This window comes from Idiotropiscis lumnitzeri, chromosome 12 (genome assembly GCF_059441095.1).
Source record: "Idiotropiscis lumnitzeri isolate Australia: NSW breed Sydney's pygmy pipehorse chromosome 12, RoL_Ilum_1.0, whole genome shotgun sequence".
NCBI lineage: Eukaryota > Metazoa > Chordata > Actinopteri > Syngnathiformes > Syngnathidae > Idiotropiscis > Idiotropiscis lumnitzeri.
In genome coordinates, this window is record NC_142402.1 from 7,315,422 (window position 1) to 7,332,218 (window position 16,797).

General features: G+C 40.7%; 1 protein-coding gene across 1 annotated transcript in view; it reads right to left on the minus strand.

Annotated features, from left to right (window-relative positions):
• The window catches only part of cdh24b (cadherin 24, type 2b), a 175,961-nt gene extending 159,866 nt beyond the window's left edge, over positions 1-16,095 (minus strand). Inside the window, exon 1 of the mRNA XM_088310657.1 lies at positions 15,971-16,095. The gene's annotated coding sequence lies outside the window, so the exon portion shown is untranslated. The remainder of the gene's footprint in view (positions 1-15,970) is intronic.
• Between the last annotated feature and the right edge of the window lie 702 nt (positions 16,096-16,797).

The following is a 16,797-nucleotide window of genomic DNA, read 5'->3' on the forward strand; positions in this document are numbered from 1 at the left end:
CTCTCCCTTGTGCCACATGCTTGTAATCTTTCAGTCTCCTTCTTTCAAAAAAAAAGGAATCACACACACACACACCTTTCCAAGCATTAAATGGTGCATGTATTAACACGCTCAGTACCATCAGATTGCCAGATAGCTAGCGGGAGCATGGAGCGACGGCGGGAGGTGAGCATGTTGGAGAAGTCTCAGCGAGTCAGAGCACAACGTGAGCGGGCTCGTGCTCAGCCCATATCTGTCAGGACCCCCTCGTGTCACTTTACCCAGATGTGTCACACCACAACTCTCGCACATGCGTCACATATTTTCTTTATCGCCAGCTGTTCCCCTGCAAATCTACAAGGCTTATTAATCTTCACCTAAGATCAGAAGACTTTTTGTTCAAACACAGACTTTTGTCATTGTGACATTTGCCATAATGGGTGTCACCGTTCTGTATTTTTATGGATGTATTCAAAGCGAACGTGACGAATGGAGAACAGGGGGATTTGGTAATGATGGCGTGTTGGGACAACATGGGACAACAACTGAAAACATGTCAGCCTTACAAAATCAAACGCAGACAAAAGGATTCGAAGAAGAGTCGACGCATTCGTCAAATCCAATATTCGGGCTGCGCCATGCAAAAAATGTGAGCTTATTGTCATCCCTTGAAAGTGTTGGAATATTAAAAACCACCAAATGCATGAGCCACTTTGTAAGAGTCAGCCTTGTCATCATCGCAGCCTGTGTGCAATTGAACAGAAGGCGATGGCGTCTCATTGAAGTGTCTCATGGTGACACCTCGGCCACCAAATGCGCAAAAGCATGAATTTCTAATGTCCATTATTCACAAGAGAGGTGGCGACTATCCCTTCCACTCAAACTAATTGTTCATTAGGCATTGTTTCATCCGATTAAGGCACTAAATACAAGTATTAACGACTGACTGCAGTTTTGACCTCATGCACACCCACACTCGCTTCAAGGTGAAGTGTGGCTTTGAGGTAAACATGATCCCTCTCTAAAGTAACATTCTAATATAGAGACAATTAGTCTCACACCAGCTAGCAGAGCTGCAGTAACCTGATATACTGATTTCCAGAAACATCTGGAAAGATCTACTCTATACTAATTAAAAACGCAATAATAATAATGCACATTTGAAACACATTTGATCTATCTTCTCTTAAGCTACACATTTTCAGATATACTCAGATTCAGATCAGATATACTTTATTGTCATTCTTGTACACATGTATACAGAACGAAATGTCGATACATTTTACGGTTCAGTAGAATTTTGAAAAAAGCTTCTGATATCTTCCAAACAAGTTTCTCATCAAGCCTGTCAGGGATACATTACATTACATGTTTTCTTTGGAAACGTAGCGTTTATTTTTTGGGGTATATAACCACGTCAGTGTGAAGGACAGAAACTCACTTTTTAAAATAGTATTGATGTGCCGTAAAATGACAGGGATGCACCATCCGACCTGCGCAGCAGAAGGCCATCCTTTCTGACAGCACTCATCCCCGTTACATAGAATTTCTGCTTTTGCTTTTCTGGCTCCAGGTACACTATGAGGAGCAATAGGTTTAGAAAATCCTTCAATTCGAACGTTGTATCTCTTTTAAAATGCAGGTAAGGGGAGAAGTCAGGGCAGCAGCTACCAGGCGCTCACTTCTTGAAAGACCATTTTACAAATTGTATGACCGCATTTTTAACATTCTCATTTCACGATGGGCTTCAAATATATTATTGGCTTTCACCCTTGCTCTAATTGTCATCATTTTATTCAGAGATCATTCTCTCCCATTATCCATGTCCCTTTCTGTACTGTGCTGACTGTCTTGCTGCAGAACCAATTGTGCTCTGGTGACAAAAGAAGAAACAAAGGTGAGTTCAATTGACAGTTGACTTATGATCGAAATGGAAACAATCGGCATCATCGTATACAACGCCAAACCCACTGGCTCATTGAAAAGGCATGACAGGAGGGTTTTTCTTCACCTTGTCATGTTCAATCTCTGTTGGGTTTTGTTTTTGTCAGTTTCCGTGTGCTGAACTTGGCGGCTTCTAGGTGGCACAAGTAGGAGTTTAGCAGGGGCATCCACACCTGTGTGCAATTGTAATCAACTTCCCAGCACACCAGCATGTTGCCGGATCATTCCCTTTTCCTCTGTTTGCTGTGCGGTCTGGTTTGCTCCTGTTTGGTTATTGCTTATTCCAAGAATGATCCTCGATTTACTTCCTTTTTGGGGTAGGACTTTGTTTCATACGTTTTCCTACTTGTTATGGTACAACTTTTTGTTCTCCTGTTTTTGCTCTTTTGTTTCATTTGTGACTTCAGCTTGCCGTAATACGATTGTTTTCAGATATTCCCTTCCAGCATTGACACACGAGATGGCATACCTTGAATGACGAACACATTGGCTCATCAGCTAATTAAGTCGAAGAGCAAACTCTCCACAAGAGTTCCCCTTTACAAATTATGAGTACGTAACATGTTCCATGTAAAACATCTCAACGTTTTATTTCCCGCATTTGAAAATAATTGACTCGGGATATTAGACGAAAATGTGTTTTTGAAAACTTCCATAAAGGAGTCATAGTTCAAAACCTGCCTGCAGTATTTGCTAATTTTTGTGTTTGTGTGTCAATGTTTCACTGTAAAAGACTGGCAGACTGCCCAGGATGTTGCGGGCTTTTTTCCTGGTACTCACTACATGTGCCCTTGCATGTTCTTTATTCATGATGGACTAAGAAGTGCATCTTGAAAATATGGTGATTTGTAAATTGGTCTTTCACCATATTTAATTCTTACCACAAGGCAATGTTAGAGATGGATGAATAGGAATTGGATAATAAATAGGTGGGTGGCATCAGGAATGACATCCGGTGCAAAAACAAAGCCATACATATTATGTGAGTCACTTAGCGGCGCTACTACCCCTGATGGGACGAAGTGGAAAGTCGCAAAAACTTCCTTCCTCCTACTCAAATGACAGATAAACCTCTGTTTGCATGTCCTAGTTCTTAAGACGCTGGGGGGATTTTTATGATAATTGAATGACATTCCAAGAACCAAGAAAGAAAAGTCGCATGAGTTAAGCTTGACATCCCAGACACCAGAACAAGTTGGTGTGCAGCCACTCGTCCTTTACAAAGGAGATTGAGTGGCTTTACAACAGACAAAAAAAAGAATATCTAAAGCATGCATGGTCTAGTTTAGGCCCAGTTCCGCCGTACTGTGTTCACCATGTAGGCCAAGTCAAAACAAATGAGATGCTCGTGCAATAATGAACAAGCTTTGTGTTCGAGTGCGACCGTGATAATTAGTCTCAAGATGGTTTGTCGAGAGAAGGTTCATAAAATATAGAGGCCATTTGGCAAGCACTCAAGAACAAATTTGTATTCGGAGTGGGTGGGGTGTTACTCTAATGTTGGACTGTTTAAATCTGGCAGTGACAACAAAGATCCTGACGATTCCAGGTAAAAAGCTAGATGGACTGTAATTACGGACAACCTTGGTTCAACTCATATAAGGGGACACACGTGGCACACAACTTAATGCTTTTTTCTTCACTTGATTGTCCTTGTGCCAAGAGGACCGTGCACATCACCTTTAAATGTTTCAGACAAAAAAATTGGGGCCTCTGAACTGAGCAACGACCTAAGGTCAGAAAAACTATAAGAATCTTTATGAACTCTAAATCCACCAAATGAGATTCCTCTATGCAACTTTCCAAACGCCTGTGTTCAGTTGTGTGCCTTTACGTATAGTGTGGAGTGTACTCAAGATGATGTGCAATACAGTCCATAAACTAACGATGTAACAACATCTGTCATAGTACTGAGACTAACCTGTGAAAGGCATCATGGTGCCACGCGGCAACCAGACTGTCAGAAAATAAAAAGAAAAAAAATGTAGTAGAAGACAAAGCGAGGCTAGTTCTTGGCTTATCCTGTCTTTTCCTTGTTATTTTTATTTTTTGATATGTTTTTATACAGACACACAGCACAACCAAGTGCTGCTCTTCTTGATCACACTTGATAATTGGGGATCGTTCCATTTCACATCACAGTCACAGAGTCTAATATTTGGCCGAAAGATTTGTGACTGGAAATATTGAACCAAATTTGTCCTCGTGCAATTTACTTGATTTGCTAGTCTGTCTGTGAAGTTTCCCATTCTGTTTTAACATTAAGCTAGCAGACTCCGAGACTCTTGCCCCTTTTTGGTCCACTTCGCTCAAGCGACTCAGGGCCCTATTTTGGTAGACTGTCACTCGTGCTTTTGGGGTAAAAGTGGCGTCATTTCCTTTTCAAACCGGCATAAATCTAGTCTATCGGGGTCGTATTGCGCCAGTCTGGGCGTGCCGGCCCACAATCCACAGCACATTGTCATTTTCGTGATGGGGCAATGGTATAATTTAGTGTGTTTCTGAACTTGGTAGACGCATCACTGGCACATCTAGATATTTGGTGATGAAAAGTAGACTACATTTTAGACTTCCTAAAAGGTGGTCTAATTGGCAGCGCAAGTGGTCTATCGCGATTTTGAGGCATTAAATCGAAGCCCATTATTGTGTGCGTGTGTGACTGTGGGTGTGGTTCAAAACAGACGCATGATCGTGAGGTGACTTACCAAAATAAAATGAAAAGTTTTTTTAACCAAAATGCTATGGACCCATTAGATTTATTGTTTTCTAATCATGTGTAATAAAACTCAAATGTCATTCCAAAGCGTGCAAACTGAAACGTGAATACAAAACCGAGGTGTAGTCATAATCATTGTTTGTTGCGCATCAGTTTGTGGTTAGCAGATTATTTCTTGGTTCAAAGACTATGACGAACAGATCAATCCAAAACTTTCTGTGCATGTCGACTAGGACAAGGCTAGCTCCCTGTCAGACTCAAGAAACAATGAATCAAAACAAAACGGGACAAGTTGACGTGACAAAGTGGCTTGACTGCTGCTGATCCCAGTTCAGATTCTTCATGTGTTTCTTGCGTTTTCTTTGGGATTTGTTTTTGGTGTGACTTGGATATGCTTTCACAGTGTCAACCAAAGAGACTTCATCATTCCTCACGAGAGCTCAGTTCAACAAGCATAAAAGGATGTGTCTGTGTGTGTTTCTTTTTTTTTTTTTTCCTTTTGCTTTTTGAGCATTTTTTGCAAGACTTCAAAGGAGCAGCCTCAACAAGGGTGGATAAAAAGAAAAATAAACACCTGAAGTCGGTCTTGTAATGTATAACGGAATACAAATATTTTGGAACCGTCCTAAAATTTGAATTTATCTGTACTTTGTATTTATGGCAGCATTCACTTTTACACCACTGCGTGATAGCCAAGTTGACCTCGCTCATTCCCAGGGGTGCACGTAAGTGGTGCGCAGGTGCACATGCATAGTGAAAATAGTCCTGTGCGCACCGATTCAATAGCCTCAGTGCATTTTTGCATTCCTATCATATGGCAGCTCAGTGACTGAGGGGAAAAGTGGAAAAGTCAAAGTCAAGTCAGCAGCCACTGCAATTTCTTCCTTGGCTTCAAAATAAAAGTCTACTATCACATTGATGTCTACTTACATCATTACTTGCCTACATTGTATAGTATGAACAGCATTGTAGTCATTTTTACTTCTTTCTCTCACAAACGGCTGCTAGACTTGTGTCGTTGCGCCTCGGCTTTGATGTTCCGTCAAAATATGTCCTACGTGAATCACCTAGCGGTCTCACACGGTCTCGTACTAGAGAGGATGGTGGTCAATTAACTTTTTTGAAGCTGCCTTGTGAAAAACTGGAATGGTTGCCAAGGGCCACACCAACATGCGACCTCAACTTTTTTTTCAGTAGTTTATTGTATTGCCACTTGTGTAGCACTTGTATAGCTTGTTGTAATTACGTTGTAGAAAATGTAAATAATTAAATAAAAACGATTACAATCATCAAAATAATGGTTCACATTAAATCACTGTTTATTCAACATTCACACAAAAAACATTTCTACAGTGTCCATATTTTATGACTGTATTTTTAAAATGGGCTGACATTATGAGCATTGACTACTAGCCATTCTTAGGACTCTCAAATCATTACAAGGGCAAATTCCTCCCCTCTCTCCACTGTGCACAAAATGAGATTGTTGCTCACATGAGGACCACAGTTGGCGTTGGCGTTGGTGCTATTCATTTAAAAAAAAGAAAAATGTTGCGAAAGTGGTCGGAGAACTCACTGAACACAGTGACAATATATTGAAGTTGGCAACACTGAAGCCAAGTCGCTGCTCTTGTTGGCTTGCAGAGCTGGAACATGTGCACATCAAAATAAAAGCAGCGTGTACTTGACGTTTTACTTTGACTTCCTAAAGACTGCAGAGACTGCGGACCCGACTTTTCCCAGATGTGCTGTTAATCTTTACATTAAGAAAATGAGGACTAAACAACAACCTCTGTTGCTCATCTGAAAACGACCCCATCATTGTTATGCGCACCTTGCTAATTAACCAACAGCCAGAGCTTTTACAACACCATAGAAGTAACCCAAACAATATTGGGGAATATTTTTACTTTCATTCCCTGTACTTAAGTGAATTTCAAAACTGACTTTGAGATTTAAGCCCAGCAACACTGCAAAACCTTTCCTCAAAATATACAAAACATGGTTGCAATAACATCTACCTAGTTGTAGTTTTAGTGACGTTTCATTAAATCAACGAAACAAAAGAATTGAAGACATTTAAAAGTAAGGTAAATAAAAAAAAAGAAACAAAACAATTTAGGATAAAATCAGAGTGAAATAAAAAGTATCATACTAAAATTACTAAAAGCACAGCGCGAGAACAAGATACTGGCAAAAAAGATAACTAAAAATAGTTTCAAAGAAAAACATTTTCAATCTTGATTTAAAAGCATTTACACTTGGGTCTGACTTTACTTCTGTTGGCATTTTATGCAAATTCCATCCAGTAGTCGCTCACCTAGTGGTTGCAACAATGGACAATGTCCACTGTCAATCATCGTAGAAAAAAAAAAAAAAAAAACATTTGCTCTGGAGAATAGAGACAAGCGTCCACAGTGGCTCTTTTGCAGCCACACTATTACAGTTGCATGTTAAGTGTTCGGTAATTCTTTATCATTATTATTTTGCCTGAAGAATATCAGAAACCTTTTATTAAGAAAAATAGCGACTGTTTTATAAGCTGCGGGGAAAAATGCATAGTAAGACTCCTCTCTTCTCTTTTAAAATCCAAATGCGCCCATTGCACACAGACAGAAATAAGACTCACATTTCCTGCAATGTCATATTAGGAGATTATTGTCCCCGTGCTTCGAGCCCTCCAAGCTCATCTGCCCAGATATCATGACACTAATCACTTCATTTCAAACCTGCTCTGTTTGCTTCGGAAACTGCAGCAAAGCACTAGGTGACCTTCTGTGACAAATCTAAACTCAATATAATATATAAATGTGATGCCACTTAGGTGCAATAGCTCCGGGTCGGCTATACTGTGTGGTTTAAGATGCTTGAAGACACCCCTCCTCCGGAGATGTATCCACCGGAGGAACACGACTTTTACTTCTTTGAGCTTTTCTTCTTGTCTTTTCATTCCGGAGGCATTAATGATTCATAAAAACACGATTTTTTGATTAAAGTATCAAAAGGGAAGAAGTGAAGTCTAAGAGTGGATTTCAGAGGGGAGACGTGCCACATCTAATTGGACTGTGCTTTGACAGCATCAAACACTAAAAGGAACTAAAAACAATGAGACACAGTTGGAGTTCTAAGCACAAAAAGCTGGGCTGGGACACTCAGCACACGGCGACTCAAGGACACATTTATTAGATCAATGTTGATCATCTAGATAGACTTATAATAATGAACGCACACCCGAGGGGATTATAAGCTGTATAATGCTTAAGCAAAATAAACACGGGCATCCAACTGTGGTTGACCGTAATTACCACAAAAGTTTCATTTTCAAACTACTTTGCATCCACACACGCACATAGACACTGCTTTGACCGCCAATGTTCTGCTACAAACCAAATTACAATTATATTCGGCGTCGCATGCTCCTCAGGGGTTGGAGTATCGATGATTCATTTTGTGTTTTATCAAAGAAAGAAGAGTGCCATTAAAAAGAGATCAGTCAGCCACCAGGCATGAGGACTCGGCGACTAATTGCCCATTCATCAAAAAGCCTCCTCAAGTGCATCGCAGGGCTGAAATATCGCGTATGACAACTGAACCACAACACATTAATTTCAATATTGATGAACTTCATGCTCTGAAGCATGCACCCCTGCGAAGCGCCAATGAAGAGGCTGGAAAATGAACAGATGCACACATCTGGTCACGTGCATAAGCAGTGCGCATGCTGCATTGTCTTAACAGGGTAAAGTCACTCTAACCGTTAACGCACACAGCACATTTAACTATCAATCATGCTATTTATCAATACAATTTGGCAAGGGATCGAACCAGTATTCCTTTCACGACAGTGTTTTTATTTAACTCACTGAGGGGTGCTGACACTTCATCAACTCGGCGTTGATATCAGCAAATCTGCTTTAAACTAGCCCCTTCAACCGTTTCACTTGGCAACATGTCCAGCAGGCTTTTACAGGGATTGAATGCTGGTTTCAAAAGATACCAGACTCAATGTCTTGTCGTTGACTTTTGTCACTATCAGGACTCACACAGATGAAGCTCCTCTCCTTACCGCGTACAAAAATTGTGCTCTTTCATCCATATTATCATGCACCCTAACGAAGACAGTTTTTAGATTTGTCACGGAATTATACATGCTGCTTGGCTCTCTCTCTCTGACACACAGATGTGAACATCTGTATCTTTGCTGAGAATTCATTCATCTATGCATCTCTTTTTTTTCCAGCTCGGGCAATTTTGACCCTTTTCCTTCCTCTTTTTCTGAACTGCTGCATCAGCTGGAGCTAAACATTAAACCCTTGCCCTGAGGTAGGGAACAACAGGCAACCATTGCGTGTCTGGCTACTGTGCAGCTTCAGTTAAAATGGGCATTAAAAGAGTCACATGTGGGTTTGATTGCAAGTACACATTTATCTGCGCTATGTCATTTAAAGCAGACTGATAGGAAAGGAGCGGTCAAAGCCCCAGATGGTGCAGGATGTGTGGCTAATGATTTTGGTAAAGCTACGCACCACTTCTTTCATATCAAAACTCAATGGAAGCATGAAACTGCTGCGTCAACTTGAGCATGAAAATAAGACATTAGAGCTTTAAGAGACTTGGGCAATGAATAAAATCCCCAAAACTGCAAAACTGTTTTGTTTAATTGTATGGCTCACTAAGCGGCAACTAAATTGGCACCACATAGTAGTGACGTAACGTTGCATCTCTTGCAACCATATATATATATATATATATTATTCTTTTATATATATATATATTTTACAAATATTATATATATATATATATATATGTATATAATATATGTAATATATATATATATATTATATATATATATAATATATATATATGAGAGAGAGACAGAGAGAGAATTTGTTTTATTTATTAATTATTTACTCACCCAACACATGAAAATGCTTCTGCCAGAAGTGACTGGCCCAACATTCTCTCAGACTTTGTATGTAGAAAGGAGCACTGTGCTGTATGCACTAATCCGTTCATCACTATCATACAATAATTCAGTATGTAATGTGCCTCAAAGTCCCTGAGAAGCGGAGCGACAGACACAGTCTTCTGGAAACAATTCCAGCCAAGTCAGTGTCCTGTAGGAGCAGCTATTTAACACAGGAATGAGCCAATTACCTTTGCTTGGTGGGCAAATTTACAAAAGGATATACAGAATTCCTAAGGTATTTGTACGTCAAAGGTGGCAGCTGATACTGGATGCTTCTTTTTAAACTCATACACACACACACACACACACGCACACACCCCTCTCTGTGGCTGATATGATAACATGCAGCTGTGCAGATCAACATTACCACCAGCTCATGCACACACCTACGTAGTAAGTCCTCCCTCAGGCGCATACAGCATCTCAGAAAATTACTGACAACGTTGTGAATCAAAAATTGAGCACCAAAAACTGCAACGAAAACCTATGCAAGGAAGTTAAGCCTATATTTCAAATGATGATTATAATTCATGATTTTTTGAGTATCAATTGGTTGACTCTATGATGCATACAAAGCTCTGTTAATCTGTCAATACCCAATGTGAAATTATTAAAATTTCAATTTGCATGCGTCCGTGTTTTAAATCAGAATAAGCGAGACCGAGGGAATTTAAATCTGTACACCAGTTTACGGAGAATTATACATTGATGGGCATTTCTTTCCTGGCACTGAATGGTTCCGAATTCAAATATTTGCACTCGGAGCAGAATGAAATCTTGTAATATACTGGCTCGTGCTCTATCTCTCTCTTTTTTTTTTTTTTTGCATGCGGGGGGTGGTGTTTGGTGTTTCGGAGGAGTAAATGCAAGGATGGAAGCACTTTTAAAGGACGAAGATGGACGGCGACGGAGGACGGTCGTTTGTATGAATAAGAACGAAAGTGTAAGTACGGACGGGTTCCCAGGTCGCAGACGGAGGATGTGGGACTGACTAGCAAATTAGAGTAAAGTGCCCATCTATGAAATAGTGCACATTAAAATATACTTTTCAAATGCTAGAGGACAGTAAATTATGTTATGATGCACTCATTCTGTCTCAGGAGAGCACAGTGACATCTTCCTTCCTTATCTTTATCGTTATCATTGTACGTAATATAAGGTCATGTGTATCATCACACCACTTGCACACTCCATAATGACTCGCCAGGGCAGAGTTCTTCAAAATACAGTTGAATATGTATCAAAAGTAATGCACTGTTCTTACGATGACTTGTGAAAACATTACATCTGAACTGCTTTTATGTTGCGGTAAATTTTGTTTTATAAGATATGTTTTATCTTGCCTTGTTTTTGGAGTGGTTCGTGTCAGGAATCGTTATTCTTATGGAGTGTGATGCTGCGGAGTACTTTACCAGAATATAATTTAAATGAAACCTAATATACTGCTTCAACTTGTATGGTGTTTGCTGCCCATGCAGTAGGCCTACTCTAAGGGGACAATTTTTTTAAATGTAATTTGTCGTAGCTCTAAGGCAATTACATCATCAAGTCAACCACCATTAATTGTATTTGGTTGCCATCGGGCGGAGAATTGCAGTACATGACGATTGACAAGCAAAAGGTCAAACTTATTTGAAGTACAGTTTTTCTTCTCTTGGATGCAAAATAGTTGCGCGTCCTCATTCGAATGTTGTGTTCACCTAAATTGCATCACTCGATCAAAATCAAATCTCTACTACAGGGAATGTTTCATCAACATTATTTAAAAATGTAATTTCAGAGTAAAGTACTTGGATTCATAAAAATCTTAAAAATCCTGTACAGTAATGTCTGGGTCCTGTTTATTTTGGCGATGAAAACATTTAAAGTTTACTGCATCTTTACGAGATTAAGTAACGATAACTGCTGGATATCGCTCAATACAAACGCTTCATTGTTGACCAACATAGAAGCCACGGAAAATAATTCTTCCCCTTGAAATAGTTAAAGAGTCCAATGCTACTGAAATGCACCGTTTGATAAAAACAAAATTAACACACTTGCTGATTTCTTCCGGGCGAGTCTGGCACTCAGACCTAATTAGATCTTTCCAGAAAGGTTGTGAAAATTCTTAAGAGCAGCAATCATAAGGTATCAAATCCTAATATTCGATATTACATCAAAAATAATTCCAGAATATTGTCACTTGGGTTTAGCTGATCCTATTCGTCATCCATTTTCAACAAACGCACTCAGAAAAACAAAGAAAAAAAAAAAGCATAAGCACAAAAGTGGTATAGAATTTTCTTTGGGCTGCCATCTTGTCACTTTCTGGTCTATTCTTTTCAGCGCACTTGGGAGAATTTGTAAATAAACCGAGAGCACACACATTCACACTAGGAGCCACATTCCGCTCTGAGAGTCCTGCTGTCTTCCTCAATAGTCGTGTCTCCTGTGAAGCGCGATGTTGTACATTTATCGCTGGGGTCCTCCTTCATCTCACCCATCCAAATAAACATCCAACTCAGAGCTGATGTGCCTCCACCCGTCTAATTCAGTCATATTTGGAACACGGACCACCTAAAGGTTGCAAATACAGGATTGTCAAAGAAAAAAACTCTGGATAAGCTTTTGATTATGTATGACTTTTCAAGCATCGCTATGCGCATTAGAGTAAACAGCAGCGTCAGACAGAAATCAATCAGACCGTGACCCACAGCGACACCAAACACTCCTCCGTTCAAGCATATCATCTGAACGACGGTCCACCTCACCTCCCAGCATCCATGTCTCGACATAACTCAGGAGGAGGTCGCCGTGTTCCTCTCTAACCCCAATCGAGAGAGAACATTGCGTCATGGGACTACAGAGGATTTGCTTTGTAACGGAACCTTTGATGAATTCCAAGCTTTTACAAGGGAGTATCAGCAATCATGTGTCTTCACCTCCAGTGATTGATCGCCATCAAAAGGGACGCCGAGGAAACATGCCCCTCATCATCTTTCACATCTGTGAGAATTTTAAAGCGAGCGGCACGAATGGGTGAAAAAAAAAAAAACTATCACTCGTCAGTCACTCGCCTTGAGCAGGTAATTGGAGGCGATATTGCGAAGAAATCGCTTCCCGCAAAGTCACAGCCAAGTCACAAGCCTTTTCCCTCCCCCTTCAAAAGACTGACACCAGCAGAAACGCACTTTGCCGAAGGTTTTATAAAGCTTGTATAATCTTCGCTGATCCTGGGAATCACGAAGGAACTGAAGGATCTTAACATCTGTGAAATTCCTTGTTTCCTTTCCTATACGAATCAATTGCAAAGGGAGCGCTACCATTATGTTATCGCTGGCCCTTGGGGAGTGTTCATGTCTTGATCACCAAGAATTTGTTTTCTCGTTCCTGAGAGGCTGCGCTGTCTGATTCATTGCACAGCATTGTCAGCTAATGAATGGTGCACGTCCATCGGCTGCCACACGCTCGGTCTGGTGAGAAAAGCCCCCATGGGCGCTCATCTTGGTGGTTCTCCCACTCTCATTAGGAGGGAATCAAAGGCAAGTAAAGGCTCACTGATCATTTAGCACATTCGCTGTGTGCTTTTGCCACTATTGGGAGAAGAGCAGTTTCCCTAACACCAAATGATAAGAAGTAAACTTTACAAAGGTTGAATCCCTGATAGGGTTTGATGTGAGAGACATTTACTTGTCTTAGAACAGTCTTTAAGAGCTATTTCTGCAGTCCTGGCAAAACATTACAACCAACTTTTTGAAGCACACACAAATATCTCTTACTTTGCAGTCGTATCATTCTTGTTTTTCCGGAGATGGTATTCCATCTGTATCCGATGCCAGCTATATGCTTCCAGTCAGACTGACTTTTGCATTATGTGCATCAATGTGTGGAGGTGTTGAGACTGAATCACCGGCACCTCTGCTCATTACAGCCAAAATAGAAACAATGGTTTCCATGCAACCTGCAGAATTCTTAATGATCAATACTAGCTCATCACTCAATAATTCACCTTGTGGAATAAGGTGTTAAAAAGTGTGCACATGACGAATCAACAATGATAGCAGTTGTGATTTCGTGGTCTCATTTACATTTTAATTCATTTAGACCACTTAGTGTCTTTACAACATTTTGCCAACGTGCACCTCGAGTTTTGTTTTCAATTAATGATGTATCATCTACGCTGGTTTTGTGAAATTGAATGGATGACATGATTTATGCTTGCTGAAATTGAAATGCTTTTTTTTTTTGCAGCAAGGTACCACTATATTGAGGAGACAGTGTGTCGTTTCTTAATTGCAGCCCCGAAAAATTGGCTGTGGCCAAGTGCAGCAGCTAATGGAGATCTGAATAAAAAATGAATCATTCGATTACTATGCACTAGTGGCATGCTGGACTTTAACTGCAGACCCCAGATAAAAGCAGATGATTAAGCGCATGTCACTGCCATTACGCTAGTGAGCCGCAAACTTGGAGGGCACAAACGATATAACTAACGTCTCGAAGCGAGGGAGGGGATTCATTCTCTACTCGTGCCTCTAGACTGTATTTAAAAATGTGTCCTGCTCCAATCTTTTCTTTCACTACATCTTCAGCCATAGCAGAAGTTCAGAAATCCACTAAAAATGGGGATTGGGGTCTCTGACTCATCTGTTTCTGGGCAGGATGTCTTCAACAGCCACACCTTTGTCCCTCTTCTTCCTCAGCATCATTTCATTTTGCTGTTTTCTTTCAAATATAAGATCATATTTCTGGCCAGAATAAATCATGTCTAAAATTCACCCGTTCCCCTTTTAAAATGACCTTCTTCATGTACCTCCGGGAACTTTTTTAAAAAACATTACTGAATGCTGACACACACCAGGAAAAAAAAACTGTGTGCATAAAATATAACTTTTCATGTAATTTTTTCCAAGCAAAACAGAGAAATCCAAGCACAGTGATAAGTCATGCATTCATACACACGCTCTTCGTAACACTTAAAGCAAGCACACATTGTCATGACATTGACACACGATTGCAGCCTGATGCAACGCCAATGTATAATACATGAGCTTACCACATACATAAACATGCCTGGCACTGATCAGACTCATTACAGTCGCTTAAGGCTCTTCATATGCATGTATATGTAAGCGATTGCAATCATTTCCCACATTAGTTTTTATGTGTTCAACAAGGGGCTTTCAGTGCACAGCTTTCACTCTTGAGAATTGACCCAGCTTTCGGAGTTGAGTGGATCAAAACCTCTCTGTGCCCCCTGTAACATCAGCAAATTATATATAGATGTGGCAGACCCACTTTTCTCGCTCTTACAAAGACATAGTACATGGCGGGCGGCAATAATCGATATAACCTGAGAAAATAGGTCATAAATCCAAGCAAATGTATTTCCCAGAGGCCCAATAGAGTCCTATGGTGCCACAAACATAAACATTAATAGGTACTCTTGTGCCGAGCGTACAAATGAGCCTTTTGCACAAACACAAACGGCTTACATTCTCTGGATGTGAGACGAAGTACTTATTATCAGCGACTTCTCGGGTCGCATAATAAATGAATGCAATCCGGTGGGGCTTTTGTCGCCGATCAAGCTCATTAGAGACGCGATGAACCGACTGGAAATAGCACATATGGGCGGTGAGCAGGTAAAAATGTTCTGGCCCCGGGGGCTGGTGTCACTGCTCGGTGTGTGACAGACAGTCAGTCCGTGGGCTGCTGTTTCTCGGTCTCCGGTGACGGCTGCTGGTCGACGCGGGGTGGGGTGGGGGGGACGCACACGCCGTCTGTTCCGAGTCCGCGCTGGTGCGTAAAACCAGTCCAATTTGCACCACAAAAGTGAAAACCCTCTGGCTCGTTATTTGTTTATAATTAATATATACTTGATACGTCAATGACGCGCGTACCGACGATTCAAAGCACGCTGTACATCACCAATTGATTTTAGATATAACCCAAAGAAGATGGAACAGAGCGCGCCCGCCATTGGGGACAGGTCTCTATTAACAGTGGATTACAATTTATTTGGATTAAGTCTTTCATTCAAATTTAACAATCACGCCGATGTTACACCAAGTCATTTCAATAGAAAGTCAAATCCAGTTGGGAATGTCTGACGCAAATAACGCAAAACGCAGCGTCTATCGCACACAACAATTGCACTATCGGTTTTCGTTACACAAAGTATCTGCGCAGTTTTCTTAATTTCAAATGATTAATTTCCTACGGAGTGAAGATAGGAGCAGACAGGAAGAGGCGAGAGCCCCAGAATTCCTAACCAGAGGAAACTGGGTCTGATCCTCAGTCAGCCTGACCTCTGCTAAACGTGCTCATATCGACAAGAGAGACGTGCAATTAGTTGGACGAATTGGTCGCTCATTTACCTTAGACGGGAGATCTTGGCGTAATAGTCTCAAGTTGCTTCGCTCGCGTCAGTATGCCCCGCTTCTCTTCTCAGTCGCGTAAACCTGAGTCCAACCAACAGGGACGCTCTCTCACACGCACACGCGCACGCATACTCACGCGCGCACGCACGCACACATATAGGCTCGCTCGCTCTATCTTGATCCCGTTCTCTTTCCCCCTTTCCTCTCTCCCACCACGTCGGATAATTGAACGTTCATATTTAAAAAATAAAAATAAATGGATTCAAACAGAGGCGACTCTTAGATGTGAATTTAAGAGATGCTCAACCATGACAAAATTAAGCAAACCACACATTTTAATTAGTGCATTACTACTACTACTACTACTAATAATAATAATAATATAATAATAATAAACAATCCTTAATAATGACACTCATTGGTGATATTTTGTTACCCTGTTTTAGCTTTGAGACATACAGGATAAAGCCATTTTCACCTCTGAAAACCTCCTTTGAGTTTGCTTACACGTTCAAAAGCTTTACGACAGGTTTCACCAATATATATATATATATATATATATATATATATATATATATATATATATAGAGAGAGAGAGAGAGAGAGAGAGAGAGAGGGAGAGAGAGACTAACTACAAGTTTTCCTTTTCGATTTGGGCCACACACACAACCAGCATGTACACAAAGAGATCATGCGGCATTTGTCTTGTTAAATTGAAAGCTGGGAGAGTTGTGGCAGGATAACCCATGGCTGCTTGACCATTCACTTGCTCACAATGCCCTGAGCATCTGACTGTTCCTGGCCAAGAAGCACAAAGCTGTGCA